A 19,388-nucleotide genomic window follows, 5' to 3' on the forward strand; every position below is an offset into this window, starting at 1 on the left:
CACTTGGGAGTCGGTATCGACTAGACAACGGGCAGCCTGACCATCCATTTCGGCCCATACAAAAGGACTAAGAGAAACCAGACATGTGGGACTTCCTTCTCTCCTTCTTGGCTGCTCAGGCTCCGGGCGGCGTCCCCCAGCCACGAGCCCATTAGTTTATCTGCCGACAGGCAAGTGGTCGGCCCGTTGCGCACATTCTCGGGCATAATGTCCAATGTCTCTGCACATGAAACAAATCAGCCATCTCTCTGCGCGGGATTGTCTGGTTTCTTGGCGAGGTTCAGGGTCGATTCTGCCTCCGGAGTGGTTCAGGGTTACTTGAGGCTTCTTCTTTAAGTCGGACCACTCATCCCTCATGTCCTGAATTTCCTTCCAGATTTATCTCACCCAACCTGGTTCAAATGCGGGCGAAACAGATACTTCCCCGCTTCGGACCTTCCCCGCCAAGGCTGTCATCCCCTGCTCCTGCTCACACGCGCGCGTTCACGCCTCTGCCCCAACTTCCAGAAAGGTCATATGCTGATTGACTCACAAGCGCTCCCGCAGGGCCTGTTTTGGCAGCACATCTCTGAAGCCTGCCACTAACTGGTCTCTCAGGATGATATCAGGAACCCTACGCCCAGATTGTCCTGCTTAGTGATTGCAGCGTGAATCTCCTGCAGAGCATTCATATAATGAGTCACGGACTCCCCCTCCCTTTGGACGCGGCTAAACAAAAGCATTCGCAATTCACTGATGTCCGTGGGGTCCCCGTGCATTTCTTCTAGAATTTGTAAGACCTTGGTGAAAGTGTCTCGCTCGTGCGGGGGCCATAAAATGATGGATCACCTAGTCTCTCCATCCAGGGCCATTATCACAATCTCAGCCTGCATCACGGGGGTCATGGGGTGCATTCTCAACATACCCTTAACCCGCTAAGTCCAGTCCTATAACAGTGAATTGCTCCCTGTAAACTTTGGGAGGTTGCTAAGCATGACCCCTAGCGGTGAGTTGGCCCTTGTGGCACCCCCAGCTGCTTGGTCTGTCACTTCTGTGCCTGTGGACTGCATCCTACCAACTACGCCAAGTGTAAGAAGGTAGAGGAATGCAGTGACAGACAGAAGGCAGAGCAAGGGTTAACAAATTGAACAGTTTAATTGAACAAGGGGTTAACCCCTCGCAGGGAGAAAAATGGTTAAGGGAAAAAATGTGCAGAACAATAAGTGCAAAATAAGATCATTCTTATTAGGAAGAACTTATCGTGTCCTTTGTGCTCCTCCACAGCAGATGATCCTGCAAGGAGTTGCAGCATCAGCAACGGCTAAAACAATGTCCAAAGGGAGGTCCTTTCCATGACGGTCTGTCTTCTGGAGGCAGCAGTCCGTGTCCGGTACCTTCCGCTGAGCCCCAAGTCCATGAATACGTGTGGCCAAAGCAAACAAGGCTGCAGCACTCCCAGAGTCAAACGTGAATGGCAATGAAGCAAGTGGCAGGGAAGACTGCAGTAGTCTGTCCGGTACTTGACTCTGCCTGCTCTGCACAAGCGTGGTACTCACAGTCAGTGGACGCATGGCACCTCTATTTCTGGCAGTTACTGATCGCACAGAACCTCTCCGCTCAGCGGTCCCGCCAGTGCTCGGGGGACAGAGCGCGCTGCTCATCTGTCTGTGCGCTGCTGCTGGTTGGCGCCAAAACTGACCGCTTCCGCGTGCGCTGTTGCTTTGCCACGCCCCCTGCTTCTAGATCCTGATATTTATCCAGTCTTTTATTCTTTCCCCCGGACAACAGAGGAGACAGCCCCAAAAATTCCGAACCCGGCACAGAAGAGGTACCTGCAGCCCGGTCTTTCTCCTTACACTTTCATTAATTTCTTTCTTACCATTTTTATTAATTAGAAATTTTCTTTACCTTCTCAAAACCTTGTACAATAAATCATCATTTCAACCCAATCATATATATATCCTTACATATGAGACATACACATACCGTAGGTTATTATGACATATATCCAAAAATGTGCTGGATAAAAGTCTTGTTTCTGGTTCTCCTTATACTGTAATTAGGGTTTTGTTTTACGATTGGCAAGAGAAAGCTCTTTGTGTATTTGAACATATTTACAGGCCTCAATTCAGCATGGATGGTGTTCATGTAGCCTCCATTGGGCTTGTATAAATCAGCATATTTTGTAATTTTACAGTTTAGGAAAGCAGATTTTTTTGTTTTACAGAAACAGCCACCAGACGCCATTTTTCTGAACCATAAAGGGCCACCAAAAGGTTAAAAAAAAAATACTTGCACTCTCCTTACTGCTTACCTCTCCAGTCCCACAGCTCCTTATTGTCACAAGTCCAGTTCGTGATAGCTTCTTATCAACACTAGGAGCGCTGAAATCCCTCCTCATCAGAGCCAGAAGTCCTGGCCTAGTGTGAGAGGCCCAGACGGATCTGCACATGCACGCGCAAGGTTACAGGGCACATTGTGACATCATGACATCGTAGCCTTTTTGCACACTTGCTCAGAACCCTCCTGGACATTATTAGAGCTGGAATTCCTGGCTTAGCGTTAGAGGCCTGGGGAATTCAGTTACTTACAGCGTTGATAAGAAAATACAGACTGGACGGGCCACATTGCGGAACATAGGAGCTGGAGAGGGTGAGTATGAGGATTTTTTTTATTTCCTACACCTTTTGTTTATTATTTTGTGGGGTCTGGGGAGACCCTAGAGTATAATAAGGAACATTCAATTTATGGAGAATAGCTTTTCTGCTGATCGAATTTCCCATGAAAATCAATGCAAACATGCAAATTTGATTGTTAGTTACCTGATTGGCTCATCTCTATGTACTGCTCTGGGATTTTATTCTGATAATTATTATGCAATCCCAATTACAAAATAATTGAGACACTGTGTAAAATGTAGCAAAAATAAAAATGCAATTTCTTATAGCCATATTTTATTTACAAAAGAGCATAAAACACAGATCAGAAAGGGAAAGTTACACATTTTTGTATTTTATTTTAAAAAATTACTTGCTCCACCTTTATTTGGAATTGGAATTTATCAAAAATCAAGAATCCCCTGTTAATTTGTCACTGAGATATCAATAGTCATGAATTACTATAATGTTCCAGACCATAAAGCAACGCTAATAAAAAAGTGATAGTTGCCAGATATGGTTAAATGCCATAGGGAGCAATAAAAGCAAATTATTTGTTTGGGGTTATTTGTAATTTGTGGGGTAATTTGACCCAGGTATACATTGTTGTTTATAAGGGTATTATGAAGTTTTTAGGACTAGACATAGGCTGGTTTCCCACATCCAACTTTCACAGTTCAAGTGCGACCGCAATTTCTAGACCGAACATGGGTCTCTTTACCCTAACTCAATAGCCTCGTATGTGCTCATGATGCCATGATGCTGTATTGGAGTTGCCATCACAAAGCCCTGATCTCAATCCTATTGAAAATTTATGGGCAAAGCTGAAAAGGCCGGTGCGAGCAAGGCAGCCTACAAACCTGGATCAGTTACACCAGTTTTGTCAGGAGGAATGGGCCCAAATTCTGACCAACTATTGTGAGAAGCTTGTGGAAGGATATCCCAAATCTTTGACCCAAGTCATTCAGTTTAAGGGCAATGGTATCAAATACTAATGAAATGTAGGTAAACTTTTGATTTTTCAGTGAATAATAAAAATGTCTTAAAACAGTCTCTCTCTCATTATTCTGGCATTTGGCAAATATTAATGATTATGGTAATCCTAATTGGCCTAAAACGGGAAAGGTTTATTCTGATTTCATGTCAGATATTGAGAAAAACATGAATATGTGTCTTTTTATATAGTGTATGTAAACTTCTGGTTTGAACTGTATGTACCTGAAAATTATGCCAACTCATCGTGCAAAAAAAAGCTATAAAAAAAGAAGGAAAAAGTGAAGAAATACAGAAAGTTATAAATGTCTTATAGAGGGCATGGAGACCACTCTCTAAAAGTTCATTCAGATGTCAATTCTTTTTCCAAGTATGGAAAAAACGGATTGATTAAGATCAGACTGTATCAGAGTGTGGTACAAGTATCATCCGATTTTCTCGTATGTAGAGACATTAAAAAAAAAAGTTTCTCCACCTTCTCCATTCTGATAGTCAGTGAAAATCAGACCTCACTCATGCAAGTATGGTCCAATTTTTTCCCAGATCCATTGACTTGCATTGCCGATTTGGTACGACCCTCCAATCAAAATCAGACATGTCTCTGTGATTTCCTGACGACCTCTCGTTCCGAGAACAAAGTTGGACATGTGAATGGCCCCGTAGACTATCACAAGTACAAATGCTATTCATGAAAGCATGGATAGCACTCTTATGCAAAAATTGGACCTCTGAATGAGCCCTTAGAGACTAGTGTGCCTGAGAAGATTAGCTTTTTCCAAGTCTTGAGAGCTATTGCACTCAGAGTAACTTTTAAAATATTGTAAATATGATTAGGACTCATAAAAAGCCTAAATTTACTCTGCCCTCTAAAAGGGTTGTCCAACTATAAAAAAAAATCTAAAACCAATTTTAAAAATGTGTTATAATAATGAAAAGAAATCATACTTACCTAGCGGATCCCCATTTTTGTGCAGATCTGAAAATGATGAACACTGTCGAGATGGAGGATAGTGTCTAAAGTAACTCCAACTGCTTTACAACAGTGAATATCTTCATTGAGGCTCGGTCAGAGTTTCAGTCAGAATCTATTTTTTTGAGGGTTCAGATTCCAACTGAAAACCAAGATACTCTGTTCAGCGCAGAGTACTGTATATATGTAAACGTAGTCTTAGAACCTTCATCAGCTCATTCTTGTGCAGAGTCTGTGGTTTAGTTGTATAGTTTTGGCTATATGTGTACATTTAAATACTATGTATACTGTTAGTCTAATGGGATGATGACATAGAGCTAATAATGGTTCACAAGATGGGAGAAGTCACAGGTGAGTCTGTTATGTATGAGTATAGAGGAATATAAACAGAATAACAGAATTAGATTGATAGAGACAATATAGGATAGTGACCGACAGCCCAATGAAAAAGATAAGACAAAAAGAAAAAAAAAATAGCTTGGTCTTTTCTGTGGTAACATATAGATGTGGAGCCTGGACCAGAAAGAGACAAGACAAAAGAGGAATCGACGCCTTCAAACTGTGATGCTGGAGAAGAATGTTGCCATGGATGGCAAGAAGAACAAACAAATCAATTTTGCAACAAACCAAGCCAGACATGTCACTCAAAGCAAGGATCATTAAGAAATGTAATGCCTACTTTGGACACATCATGCGAAGAGAGCAATCATTGGAGAAGGACATCATGGCCGGAAGATTAGAAGGAACAAGGGGAAGAGGAAGAGCAGCAATCTGATAACTTGATACAAAATCAACATAAAGGCAGAGAAGGCCCTGGTGGACCTATCTATGCTTGCACAAGATCAATCTTCCTACAGATCGTTCATCCATCAAGTTGCTATAGCTAAAGATCAAGCTGAAGGCCATTAAATAAGTTAACAATAGACTAATCTATATGTGTGTTCTTCGGAAATATTTGGGGTCAAGAGATATCAGGCAGTAGATTTGATCAATTCTGGAGACTGTCATGCAATGTAGAATCCATGATCCCAGTGAACCAGCAGGGGAGTCCATGTGAAAAAAGCATTTATGTAATTTGTTCCCTTATAGAAAGCTTCCTTATAGCCAAGTGGAGGAGAGCCTATATTTTAGGAAGTACAGTAGCAAAATCCAAAATATGAACTCACAGCAAAAGGGAACAGATCATCAACCAATTTAAAAAGAATTTTCCACTAAATATTTTTTCCTGCATTAACTATTTAAAATTGTATTCAACTGCAGGAAATCTGGTTATCAATACTGCGTACTCCCTCAACTTAAGTGAGCTAATGATATCAGAGTGAAGGATGTAAAGACCCCCATACTCATCAAACTAAATTTGGCTGAACCCAACGATATTGGTGTTATATAACTACCCTAATGTCTTTGGAGGTTTTTTGACTCTTCCTTGAGAGATTATGTTAGAAGAATGAAGGGTTGGGCAGTTTTTTCTTTACTCTCTTCTGAGAGATTATGATGAGGGAATTATGGTTTGGGCAGTTTAAATCCTAACGCCCGACCCTTTTGTTCTTCAGGAGATAAATCACTGCCAGTGTTGTTTGGCAGCACCTTTCATCACTGAAACATATGGACCCAAGGCTGAGCTAAAAATTAATTTGGATGGTGGAGTAGGGAGAGATTGCTGATGACTGAATGAGCGTTCGCCCATCAGCTATCGTATGTCTATGGCCAGAGTAACTCTCCATGTATATGAAGATTTTTTTCTTGCCTCTTCCAAAATGTGTTTACAACCCCTATATTGAACAGCCATATTGGTTTTCACCCAGTTCCTTCCAAAACTAAGAAAGGACAGAATCCCATTTTTAATACCAGTACGATTCACAATCCTAGTTTTTCTTCATGCCAGTATATTCTATACATTTTTCAGCTTGGGATCACCTTAGGTTCCTATTCCCAACATTTTCCTTTATGTTTGTAATCATTTTTCCTCCATAGAAAATGTTTTGTTTTATGCGTTCCCATGAGGTGGGAATAGTTTAATTTACATCAAAATTGCGGGAGAAAGGAGGATCGATTTGTGCAACATGCATGAAGATTGTAAATCTTCTTTCCATGTATAACTGAGATTGCATAGAAATTGAGGTTAAGGTCACCCCTGGCTTGGCAGATTAATGTATCACAAATGAGAAAGGGACGTATTTTCATCAACTTGATAATTGTAAATTATAAAGCTCCACCCAGCACTACACAGACCACTTATAATCATACTTTTTATTTTTTTTGTGGATGGAAAACGACATAATTGTGGTATGTGACATTTTAAGGGATCCGTGTTTTTTTTCCTTATTAACTGTCTTAACTATGGAAATATTAAGAATCTATTATCATGATATAGACTTTTTGCAGTGTGGCCCAATATTCATAAAGTATCATCTAAACTTGCACGGAATTGTCACGCTGATATTGCCATTGTGTCATGCACGCAGGTGGCGCATGTGGTTCATGGACCCACTGTGTCACAGGGCCGGTCCTGCCTGGGAAGGGGCATGGCTAAGTGACCACCTGGTGCTCACTGGAGCTCCTGAAGGTGGAGACAAGCTGGGCTGCAGGTAGCCACCAGGTACCACTCCTAGGTAGAACCCAGTACTGTAACTGTTGACCCCTGGGGTCGAGATTGCTGAGACTGATTAAGGACTAGGAATTCATTCAGACTAATAAGTTCTGACTCCTCTACAGAACGGTTCTGACACGGATTTGGGCTACATTCAGACTGGGCTGATTCAGACACTGGTTTTAGCAGACTGAATACAAACAAACTGATGAGTGATGTTTCAGAATCTGGCTGCACATGGACCAGGAGAGCAAGTTTAGGCACTGGCTGTACACGGACCAGGGGAGAAGGTTCAGGCTCTGGCCACACACAGATCAGAGGGGCATGGAGGGGAAAAGAGAACCATGCATGGGCATTGGCACATTGTATATTATATAGCCTATTAAAGTGTAATTAGGTGTTTCATTGATTCAAGTCTCTTTGTTTTCATACATCATTAAAGTCTACAGTCAAAGAAGGGATCAAAATCTATTTTTTTTTGTCTCATATATTGGAATGCCAATTGTATAAGGAGTTTACCACAGTTGAATTTACGTTGTCATAAGAGATGTGTTTTTGGAGAACTCTAAAATTGGCAATACATATCAAATGTAGATGAACTGAACCCACCAAATTCAGAACACCCGTCTGATAATCCAATGCCTAAGAAATGTTCAGTAGTTGTTGTTCATCATCTATTGGGGAGAAGATGATCAGACATGTGGAATCTCAACACGCCCAATTCTTTGTTCACAAAAATGATAAGCCACTGTCCAAGGTATCTGGCAGTGACTTAATCCCTTTTGAATGCTGAAAGCAAGTGCACACTTGGCTGATCTGACCATACACATCTATGGGGAATTTGTAAGAAATACTATTTGGCTGATAGCTATATGAATTGTATGGACAGCTTTAATCTACATTAAATACCATATACATAGGCATTAGATTTGGTGGAAATCGACTCTCAAGACCCAATCCATTGGCCAAGTTAGTAACTTGTGGCCACCAGATGGGAGCCTAGTGAAATGCCTCCTACCAGCCAGCATCCATTGCTCTTCTTTTGATTAGCCTGGTGTGAGGTAGCTCACATATGCATCAAGCCACAAGGTTGATCAAAAGAGGAGTAATAAGTAATACCATCAGATTAGAGGCAGATCGCAGGGCTCCTAATGGCCACAGATTGCTGATGTGGCTGCTGGACCGGGTCTTGTGAATAGATTCGCCCAATCTCCAGTAGACATAGTGTACTGGCCATGTGCTGAATGAAATACTAAGTTCTTTTGAAAAAAGCTGATCAGAATATTGCCGAAGAGGATTTTGTGCCTACACGATCCTAAGAAGTAAATTTAGTACTGCTGTTCACTGTCCGTTTAGAGCAGAGGAGCAAAAGGTGTGCGGGCACAAGAACATACACATTCAATGTAGATATTGACCCAATGAGGTTTTCTTCTCAGGACTCCACTACTAACCACTGAGTCACCTTGAAATCTATTTGGCATGGTGAGATATAGTGATTGGGTGACTACTATAAGTTGTAGGTAAGGTAACGGCAAAACATTTGGTTCCTCTATAGTTAGCGCTGTGAATCTTATTGTGCATCCTTTTCATAGAAAACGTCCATGTGTACCCAATGTGCATGTAGCGTATGTTAGGAGACATTTTCACTCATGGTCAAAGTTTCCCTTTTATTATACATTTAAAAGTTTTTTTGAGCATTCAGAAAACCCCTGTCCCTTGGTTGCAGTTTGTTTTTTAAAAAATAAATAAACACTCCTTACTCACCCTCCATGGGTCCAGCGCTGAGTCTTTGTCACTGCATCCAGCATCTGTTATTGTCTGCAGCACTGACGTCACGTTGTTAGCGCTGCAGCCAATAACTGAGGTCAGCGGCTCTGAACGACTTATGCCGTCAAATCGGGCAGGCAGTAACTGAGCTCAGTTATTGGCTTCAGCACTGTTAATGTGAAGTCACTGCTGTACACAATAACAGACTCTGGGAGCAGAAACAGAGACACAGCACTGGACCTGGGGAGCGTTTGTAAAACCTTGCTTATTAATTAAAAACAATCGGCAGCCGGGGGACAGGGGTTTTCTAAAAGTTCAATAACCCGTTTGGAATTTTTGTCTCTATCAGATTACCAACTAGACACAGTAGGCACCCATCTATGGGAGTGTCTTTTGGGGACCCCGCACAATGAATGAAAAATTATATTGATTTGATATTGAAAGAAATTTACAAGCAACATGCCAGCCTGGCCAGCTAACAACGGAGGCCAGATAGAGCAACACAGCTTCGATGGGAACATTACTGGGAGCAGCAGTGGAAAGATGTTTCTGCTGTTGTTGGGAATTCACGATTAGTAGAGGAGGAGATTCTATTTGATTGGGTGTGGCAACTGTGTGATTGGCCCGAACAGGGAGCGACAGTGGAGGAGAAACAAGCGGCCGCAAGTTCTCACCAACTCTACATCATGAGAGAACATTCATGACTAGAAGCTTTGGGAACATGGCCAAATATAGATACAGGCCTACACCTGAGGTCCACATTAGTTACTTACCTTTTCTGGGTTTTAATAAAGTTTGAATATCTTAATATTTGATCTGTTTAATAAAATGTAACTGGTTTATTAAAATTGTTGTTAGTAAATTTAAAAACATATTACAGAATAATTTGCCTCCACAGGGTTTAATCCAGTCCTGGTCTCCATGTATTCAATTCTGTTCCTCAAATCGCTAGTCCAAAAATTGCATTGGCTTTGCTTTTAAAAGATTTTACATCTAAATACCGTATGTTTTTTTCCTAGAGCTGCCACTTAACACAATACCCCTTCTAATGTACACAGCTTTCAGAAAACAAAGATAAATCTGCCAAATGTAAAATGAAGGCATGGGTCTATGCAGATACATTGTAATCGTTGGTGTTAACAATGAATGTAAATTGTTAGTCTGGTATTGATATCATTAATGTTGCTCGAAAGTTAACCCAATCCAACAAAAACAATTAAACTTTGACAGGCAAAGCAAACATTACTGTTATGCATGGCAATAAAGTGGCCCAAACATCTGTCATTCTGCCAAAACAAACCAACCATTTCTAGTTAAGGAAATTTCTTTTCATCTCAGTATGCAAATGATATAACACTTTAGAGAGCTGAACAGAATGTAAAGCTACACACAATGTACGTAATGTGCAGGGCTTATTGTGTTCATGTGTGGTATGCAGAATGCTCATTACAATCCAGTTACTATGTTACGGAATATTTTATGGCTATGTTATTTGATACACCATTTTATGGTTTGGCTACATTGCAAAAAAGTGTTAACACACTTGTCCTAGTATCTTATTGGTGCATATCACTTCCAAACAACAATGTAATGCCACAACCCAAGAAGCATGAATTATAAGGTTAATGAAGAGACATATGCTATGAATATATTAGAAAAGTAATTTTTACTAGAAATACATTTAAATACCATAAAACGCAGGTGAAAAAAACTGAACTATCACAAGATGTGGCTTTTGTAAAATGTAAGTACACGTGGCTTTTATGTTTACACTTTACCCATTGTGAGGGGTTGACATGCTTAGCTGCTTCTTCAGGTAGAACACAGGAACACTTGAATAGGGAAACACCTGATGGTTTATTAAAGTCAGCATAGACCAAGGCAGGGTCCACGAAAACAAAAGCCAAGCCTTCCTGGCTTAACGGAAAAATAACCGAAAAGCAAAACAAACAAAGTGCCACAGAGTCCTTGCTCTGCAAGTTCAACCTGCAGATATCTAGCAATGTCCTCCACTCCTACTGGAGCCACATGGCAGTGTTCCCTCTGCCAACACACACACAGACTGTCTCTTATATCCAGGTATTTAACCAGGACCATGTGATGACCACATGATCATGACATCATCGCAGGTCCTACTAGTACACATGCTGGTGTCGACTCTGCAAGATGGTATACCGTGAGCAATCTCACTCCCACGCTATGGTTGCTCACATAAAATCAGCCCATTGTACCTTTAAGATTAACATTCTCAGCACTTAGTGTGCTGGAGGCAAAAATAATCTGGTTCTACATCACTGACTGTAGTATATGCAGTGACACGTATCTCCCTTCATACACAGTGTCAGTGACCCTGTTACATATTCCCCCCCTCTACCCAAAGTAGGGGGTTTTGGCATCTTCAGACACTAAGCAGGGAATTCGGGTGAGAGCATCTGGGTTGCCATGTAGTTCCAAGGCCTATGCTCTACGTAGAATATGAAGTCCTGAAGGACTAAGAACCACCTAGTACCCCTGGCGTTTTTACCCTTCTTCTCTCTCATGGTCCGACACTAACTTATACCTATGGCCTAGCACAGTGGTCCTCAACCTTTCTGTTCTTGAGAGCCACATTCAGTTCAGTGAAAAGGCCGTGAGCCACATACTGCTCCATGAGTGGGTTGCGAACCACATCTAGCTCCTGCCCTATTCACAGTAATGCAACCAAAGCCCTCATTATGGGAATAATGAATATAACCAAAGCTTTTCAACAGAAATCACCCTGAAGCAGTATACTAAGATTCAGGGGTCCCCATAGTACCCTATTCAGCACCCTCCCATCAAGCACTCCCAGCACGATGTCACATCCAGCTCCAAGCACCTCCTCTGACTGGTAGTATCATCCTGTCTCCAGGGTACCATACCTAAATTTTCTCTAAACCCCCAAGACCAGTATATGTGCATCCAGGTCTGCTCTTCTGTGCAGGGCTACTCAAAAAATTCACCATTTTGAGATGTGCTCTTCATATTTGTTTGCTAGACCTGGAGCTAATGCACCAAGCTTGCAGACAGCCACGAGCCACAATTGATGGGATCGCGAGCCACATGTGGCTTCCGAGCTACAGGTTGGGGACCCCTGGCCTAGCAGGTAGTATTTCAGCGTGTCTATGGCCCACTTTATAGCTAAACGCTCTTTCTCAACTATAGCATAATTCTCACAAGAAGAGAGTTTTTGGCTGAGGTATACGATGGGATGCTCTTCTCCATTGATTTCCTGTGACAGCACGGCTCCCAACCCAACTTCTGAAGCATCGGTCTGCTAAAGTCTGGTGTGACCAAAACCTGATGATTGCACAGAGCCCGTATGAGTTCTTGAAAGGCCATCTCTGCATCAGGAGTCCATTTTACCATCGTCGACTTGGTGACTAGAAGGAGATCCGTTAACGGTGTGGTAATTATGGCAACGTTCGGGATAAAACACCGATAATACCCCACAATCCCAAGAAACGCCCTCACTGGTATCTTAGATAGCGGATGCCGCCACTTCTGAATTGCCTCTATCTTATTCAGCTGGAGCTTGATCTCGCTTCTCCCAATGATGTAGCCCAAGTACCTGGCTTCCTCCTACCCTACAGCACATTTCTTTGGATTTATGGTAAATCCCGCTTTCCTCAATGCATCGAGGATCGCCTGTACCTTGAGCAGGTGCAAGCTCCAGTCAGGGCTAAAGATGACAATGTAATCCAAGTAGGCTATGGCATATTTCTTATGTAGAGCCAAGATTCGATCCATCACCTACTGGAAGGTAGCTGGGGGCCCCTGTAGCCCAAAGGGCATCCTGGGGTACTGAAAACACTCATCCGGCATCGAGAATGCCGTCTTCTCCTTGGCGCTCTGTGACATGGGGATCTTCTAGTACCTCTTTGTCAGGTCAAGGGTTGCGATGTACCTTGCGGGTCCCAGTCGCTTAATAAGTTCATCCACGTGGAGCATCGGGTACGCGTCAAAATGGGACACCTCATTGAGCTTGCGGTAATCATATCAAAACTGTCACTCGCCATTGGGCTTCATTACGAGGACGATGGGACTTGACAAGCCACTTCTTGATTCCTCTATTACACCGAGGTCATGCATTCTCTTCACCTCCTTGGAGATTATCTCCCAGCGTGCTTTGGGAATTCAGTAGAGTTTGAGGTTTACCCTTACATGCGGTTCTGTTAACACATCTTGTTCCACGACCTGTGTGCGCACTGGCAACTCCAAGAACAGTTCACAGGTTTACCTGGTGTGGCTTCCAGCGACCGGGCTAGTGTACCTTGCAATTCACAGCCCCAAGTTTTTCCACTATCTCATACGGGCCTAGCCACCTTGCAAGAATTTGTTCTCCACCACAGGAAAAAGTACTAGCACACGGTCCCAAGGCTGGAATTATCTTAACCTCGCTGATCGGTTGTATACTCTCATTTGGGCCTCCTGTGCCTGGAGAAGACGTTCCCTTACGATAAGCATTACGTGCACCATCCTTTCTAGCGGCTGGGCAACATGCTCAATGACACTCTGATGTGGCATGACTTCGGCTTCCTAAGTTTGCTTGGCGATGTCCAGTAGCCCTTGTGGATGTCGGCCGCACAAGAGCTCGAACGTCGAGAAGTCACTGGAGGTCTGTGAGACTTCTCTAATAGAAAAGAGCAAGAACAGAAGCAGATAGTCCCAATCCCATCTGTCTTTCTTAACGACCCTCTTGAGTATGGCCTTCAAGGTCTTGTTGAAGCACTCCACCAGCCCATCGGTCTGCAGATGGTAAACAGAGGTTCGTAGCTGGGCGATCTGGAGGATTCTTCACAGCTCCCGCATCGCTTTGCTCATAAACAGAGTCCCCTGGTCTGTCAAAATCGCCTTGGGCAAACCAGTCCTGCCGAGGTATGGACAACATCCCCGGGCTATACTCTTAGCTGAAGCGTTCCTCAGTGGCACTGCTTCCGGGTATCTGGTCACGTAGTCCATGACCACTAAGATGATGGCTACGTGCCGATTTAATGAGGGGACCTACCAGGTCCATAGCAATCCTCTCAAAGGGGCTTTCTATTACAGGCAAGGGCACTAAGGGGCTTCGAAAGTGAGAGGTAGGAGCAGTTATATGACAGGTGGGGCAGGACCTATAATAAATCAGGATCTCTCTGTAACACCCGGGCCAATAGAACCTCTGCAATATTCTCTCCTGAGTTTTCTCTACTCCCAGATATCCACCCAAAACATGTTAATGGGTCATGTCTAAAACCCTCCACCGGTAGGGTCCTGGGACTATCAACTGGTCTACTGTCTCCCCTCCCCTCAGTTTGGTTACCCGATACAATAACTTGCCATGTACTACAAAATAAGGAAACCCGGTGTCAGACCCCGGCTCTTGAGCAAGCCCATTACATACAGTCACATTCTCAATTGCCCACTTTAATGTGAGGTTCTGAACTTGTGCCGTCCCAAAGTTCTCTTCAGACACCTCTAAACCAGGGATGCTGGGGTCCTCTGTTACCGTTTTGTCCTCCTCTCCAGCGATGATGCATAGGGGAAACTCCTTCACTTCAGAGGGGCCTAGCTTTTGACCAGGACACTCTGTGCATCCCCTTTTGCCACAAGTTCCAAAACAGAGTAAAATTCTGCCCCAGGATGACAGGATGGATTAACTACCCCAACCTCATGGGCTCTATTGCCACAGTCTGTTCCCATGGTTACACAGGCTACAAGGTAGTCCTTGGCGTCTCCATGTATGCAGCGGATTCCCACAAACTTGTTAGGGATTAACTTGTGGGGTAGTGCAGCACTGATCAGGGTCACCAGATTTCCATAGTCCAACAGCCCCAGAACCATAACCCCATTGACGGACACGGCACATGACTGGGGACCCTCTCCAGGTAGACAGTCCACACTGCAGGCCGAGTAGGCATAGTAGGAGCACTGCCTGCCTCGGCTACAGTCCACAGGCTCAGGGGGCAAATGACATCAGACAGTGACATGTTCAGGATTGTGACACCATCAACAGGTCAAACATCTGGGAGCATGGGGGTTTGTCGCCAGCATACGCCCAGCAGTGGACTCGCTGAGCCCTTTGCAACATTGTCACTCCCAGGCATGCTAGAATTTCATTTTTTAATTTGCCATACTCGTTGGCATCCTGGAGTGCTAAGTCGTAATATGCCTTTGGGATTCACCAGTCAAATAGGGGGCCATTTGCCTTGTTAGCGCCTCCTGCTGCTGTCGCTGCAGCTGGTGTTGAAGCTGCTGTGCTAACAGCTTATTTGTCTTCTGCTGCGCCGCTTGCTGCTGCTGAATGGCGAGCTGATGTTGCTGCTGTATTTGGACAAGATGCTTCACAAGCTCCTTCATGCTTGTTCCTGGAATGCTGCCCGCACTCAAAGCACCACATGTGAGGGGTTGACCCGCTTAGCTGCCTCTTCATGTAGAACACAGGAACACTTGGATAGGGAAACACCTGATGGCTTATTAAAGTCAGCATAGACCAAGACAGGCTCTATGAAAACAAAAAGCAGAGCCTTCCTGGCTTAACGGAAAAACAAAACAAAAAAGTGCAACAGAGTCCTTGCTCTGCAGGTTCCACCTGCAGACACCTAGCAATGTCCTTCACTCCTCCTGGAGCTACATGGCAGTGTTCCCTCTCCCAACACACACAGACTGTCTCTCATATCCAGGTATTTAACCAGGACCATGTGATGATCAAATGATTGTGACATCACCACAGGTCCTGCAAGTACACATGCCGGTGTCATGAAAACACATGAAGAAAAGAAAGTATATGCACACAAATAGGGATCACCACAAGGATATGATAATCAAAAAGTATCAATTTTATTAATGACTGACCTTGAGAAAGACACATCACTGTGTCGATACGCGTGGGTTTGGAGGTCCCATGTAACCTACCCGGTAGCTTGTTCATCCTCAGAAACCAGGTGATATCATGCTAGGGAAAGGGACTTGTTAATGTATATTTATTTGTGTTGGCAACATGATAAGTGTTCAATTTTCTATTCACGGCATATGTAGAATCTCTATGTAACCATAGTAGTTATTGAAAATATGGTATTTTTGATCCAAGGTCATGATTGTCATTACAATTTATTTGATAGACCCTAGGTTATGGTAACTAGCAGATACCTGGCATTATACTGAATGGTTGGCCTTGGGACCCATAGTATTTAACTATTTATCAAAATGACCCATTGTCTTTGTTTTGTTATCAGTGTCTGGTTGTTCAGACTTTTTAATTGTTTTTAAACAAAGTGTCTGTTTGTTGTGTCCATTAATAAAATTGATACTTTTTGATTATCATATCCTTGTGGTGATCCCTATTTGTGTGCATATACTTTCTTTTCTTCATGTGTTTTCATGTCAATCCATTTATATGCACTAGGTGATCCCACCTAAATTGACATTGTGGATGGTGCCCGTTTATTCTATATCTTGTCATACACATGCCGGTGTCGGCTCTACAAGAGGGGATACAGTGAGCACCCTCCCACCCACTTTATAGGTGCTCACTAGAGTTGAGCGAAACAGGTCGGTCAAATTCATAAGTCGCCAACTTTCGCTGAAGTCGGGTTTCATGAAACGAAACCCGACCATAGCGTGAGGTCGGCCGTGAGGTCGGCGACCAGAGTGCCAAAGTCGCGTTTCAAATGATGCTTCCAGCGCCCTTTTTCAACCAATAATGGAGGGCGCACACTGTGGGCAACGCGATGACATGGGCATCGGTCATCACCATCTTTGAGAAGGGCATGCAAGTGATTTGCTTGCTTTGTGTGGCATCACAGGGGCTATAAAAGGGCGTGCACACCGACCGCTATCTTACTTCTGCCGATATTAGCATTAGGGAGAGGTTGCAGCTGCTGATTCTGAATAATGGAGAGCGTTAGCAGGGAAGAAGAACAAAAAAACTGCTTCTGCTGTTAGCGATTTCCACTGTACAACACAACAGTTTGTGTGCAGTGACAGGGGAGGCTATATTTTTTGTGCATCAGCTCTGTTGGTTATTAGGCTGCCTTATAAGGCTCCCTGATAGCTGCATTGCTGTTTACACACTGCTGTGCAAACTGCTTTTTTAAAGACAAAAATACTTTTCTTCCTCTTTTCTGCACAGTTACCAAACGTTCATTTTTCCACACTTTTGTGTACAGCAGTCCTGCTTATTAGGCTGCCTGCTACCATACTTGGACTGAGAGCATCATTGTCAATGTGGCGCCCCTGAGGCTCAGTCGCCACAGAGGTACTGCACCTTCTCCTAAGGTGTGGTGCCCCACCATCCAGGTAAGTTGGAGGCTCCTGACCACACTCCAACACTCGCACCCCACACAATAGAGTAGTTCAGCACAACCACATTGCGGCTCTTTGCTTAGAGAGAAGCAGAGCACCTTTGGTGGTTCCATGCTTGGAACACTAGACGTGCTGGGAGGTGGGTGGAGTTCAGAATACATATATGAGCGGGATGGTTTAGGATGACAGGTCAGTCTGACAGGAGGTCGGTGAGGAAGGAAGCCACTCGGGAGGAGTGGGGATCCCTGGAAGAAGGGATGGAGGAAGGAGTGCTGCAGCTGCTTCAGTGACCTGAGCCAGCTGGCATGGGAAAGGAAAGGAAAGAAGGAGAAGGACATTGACCTGAAGCCTGAGCTTCCATAGAAGGGAAAGGACAAGTACGGAACGTAGGAGTAAAAGGGAACACAGAGGATGTGGGTTAGAGTAAGAACCCTGCCTAGAAGTTCTAAGCGCAAGGCCGGGGCCCGATCCCAGAGGTTGTACGAACACTAATGGTTCTGTAGCAGACACCGGTGGAGTAGTGGGCTGTAAATGCACTACTCCCATCTAAGACTTGAGGGCACAACAGCAATACGGATAGAGAGCCAGGACTTAGGAGTAGAGAGTCCCCGAAGCAGGCTACAGCTGTCTGCCATGCAAGTAGAGTTCTTGGGAACATCTGTCAAGAGGAATTCCAGTGTAACACGGTACTGGAGATCTTCACACTTAAAGGCGCTATAGAGGAGACGTTCAGGAAAGGCACATAAGTTGGCGGAGTGTGGAAGGGAGCTTTCCATCTCGCCTGGAGGTTGACTGAGTCCCTGACCCGGAGGAAAAGGCACAGAAGCGGCCAATACAGACTGTGAGTAAAGCTTTGTAACTACATGCCCTGGTGTCCTCCATTCCTTCCTGCGTCCATCAGCCTGACACTGCTACATCCCCTGCGCCAGACACTACATCACCTAAGTGTCTCCACATCTACAACAGCCCTGCCTGTGGAGGGCTATACCATCATTGCTGCACCACCTTGCCGAACACCACAGGTGGCGTCACAAACTATTCATTTAACTACATTTCACCATTCACATCACCCTATTACTTGGGCGCCCAGGGCCACGGTCCGGGTCACCGCCGCTGTGACACGTCCCACTGACACCGTCCCAGTACCGAGTACCCCACAGCCCTGGGAGGGCGACCCAAACTTGGCGTCACGAACAGGATGACGAGACCTGATGCCATCGGGTTCTGTGCGCCTAAGATTTGTTGGACTTAAAACTTTTGAGGATGTGCAGAAGACCCAGTTTAATAGACTGTGAAATGAACCTTAAAAATGGCCATTGGTGTGGAGAAGAAGGGCGTGAAGAGATGGGAGGTCCTAGGAAAAGACCGCGAAGAGTCTTGGGCCTGAATTACTATGTTCCAGCAACATGGCCCTCCCCCCGAGGGGTTCGTATACTGGCTTTGTTATGGAGGCGCTGGAAGAAGACGCCGCCCCAAGAAGGTGGGGCAGAACCAGTGGTGGGAAAGGGGCCGAGAGATGAGGGAGAAGAACGCCAGAACGCCATGATGAAAAGAGAAGAGAAGATGGATTAACGGGGGGAGGAGAAGCCACTTGCCCCCATGCCGCCCCTGCAGAGGCTGCGACCGCTGATACATCCTCTGCAGCGTCCGCCACCACCTTACAACCGATATTGCCATTGGGCGAGTCCCGTCCGGAGGAGGTATATGAGGGCTCTGGAGCAGAACGGAGGGCCGGGACCGCGTCTCCGTCTGGACCGGGCGCTGTTGCACCAGCCTCCACCGACAACCCCGGCCGAGGCCAGCCTTGCCCCTGCCAGGATTCAACTGCGGCCCATCCCATCAACAACTCCGGGAGTTGCGGCTGCCACTGTCCACTACCAGGTGCCGGGACCAGAACCTCGCCTGGAGGCACAAGGTACGATCACCGCCCCCGACCTGACCATAGTCTTGGGAACGGAACCCACAGATAGGAATGGCCCGATTGACCTCCAAGATCCCGATGGACACTGAAGAATCGGATTCTGAGGAACCAGTGACAGCGCCGGCTGAGTCACCAACGGCAGCAGAAGCGCCATCGGAAGTAGCGAATATGCCGACCCCGCAGGCAGTAGACGTTTCTATGGCCCTTTCA

This window comes from Dendrobates tinctorius, unplaced genomic scaffold, assembly GCF_039654945.1.
Source record: "Dendrobates tinctorius isolate UK_male_01 unplaced genomic scaffold, ASM3965494v1 ptg000082l, whole genome shotgun sequence".
Taxonomy (NCBI): Eukaryota; Metazoa; Chordata; class Amphibia; order Anura; family Dendrobatidae; genus Dendrobates; species Dendrobates tinctorius.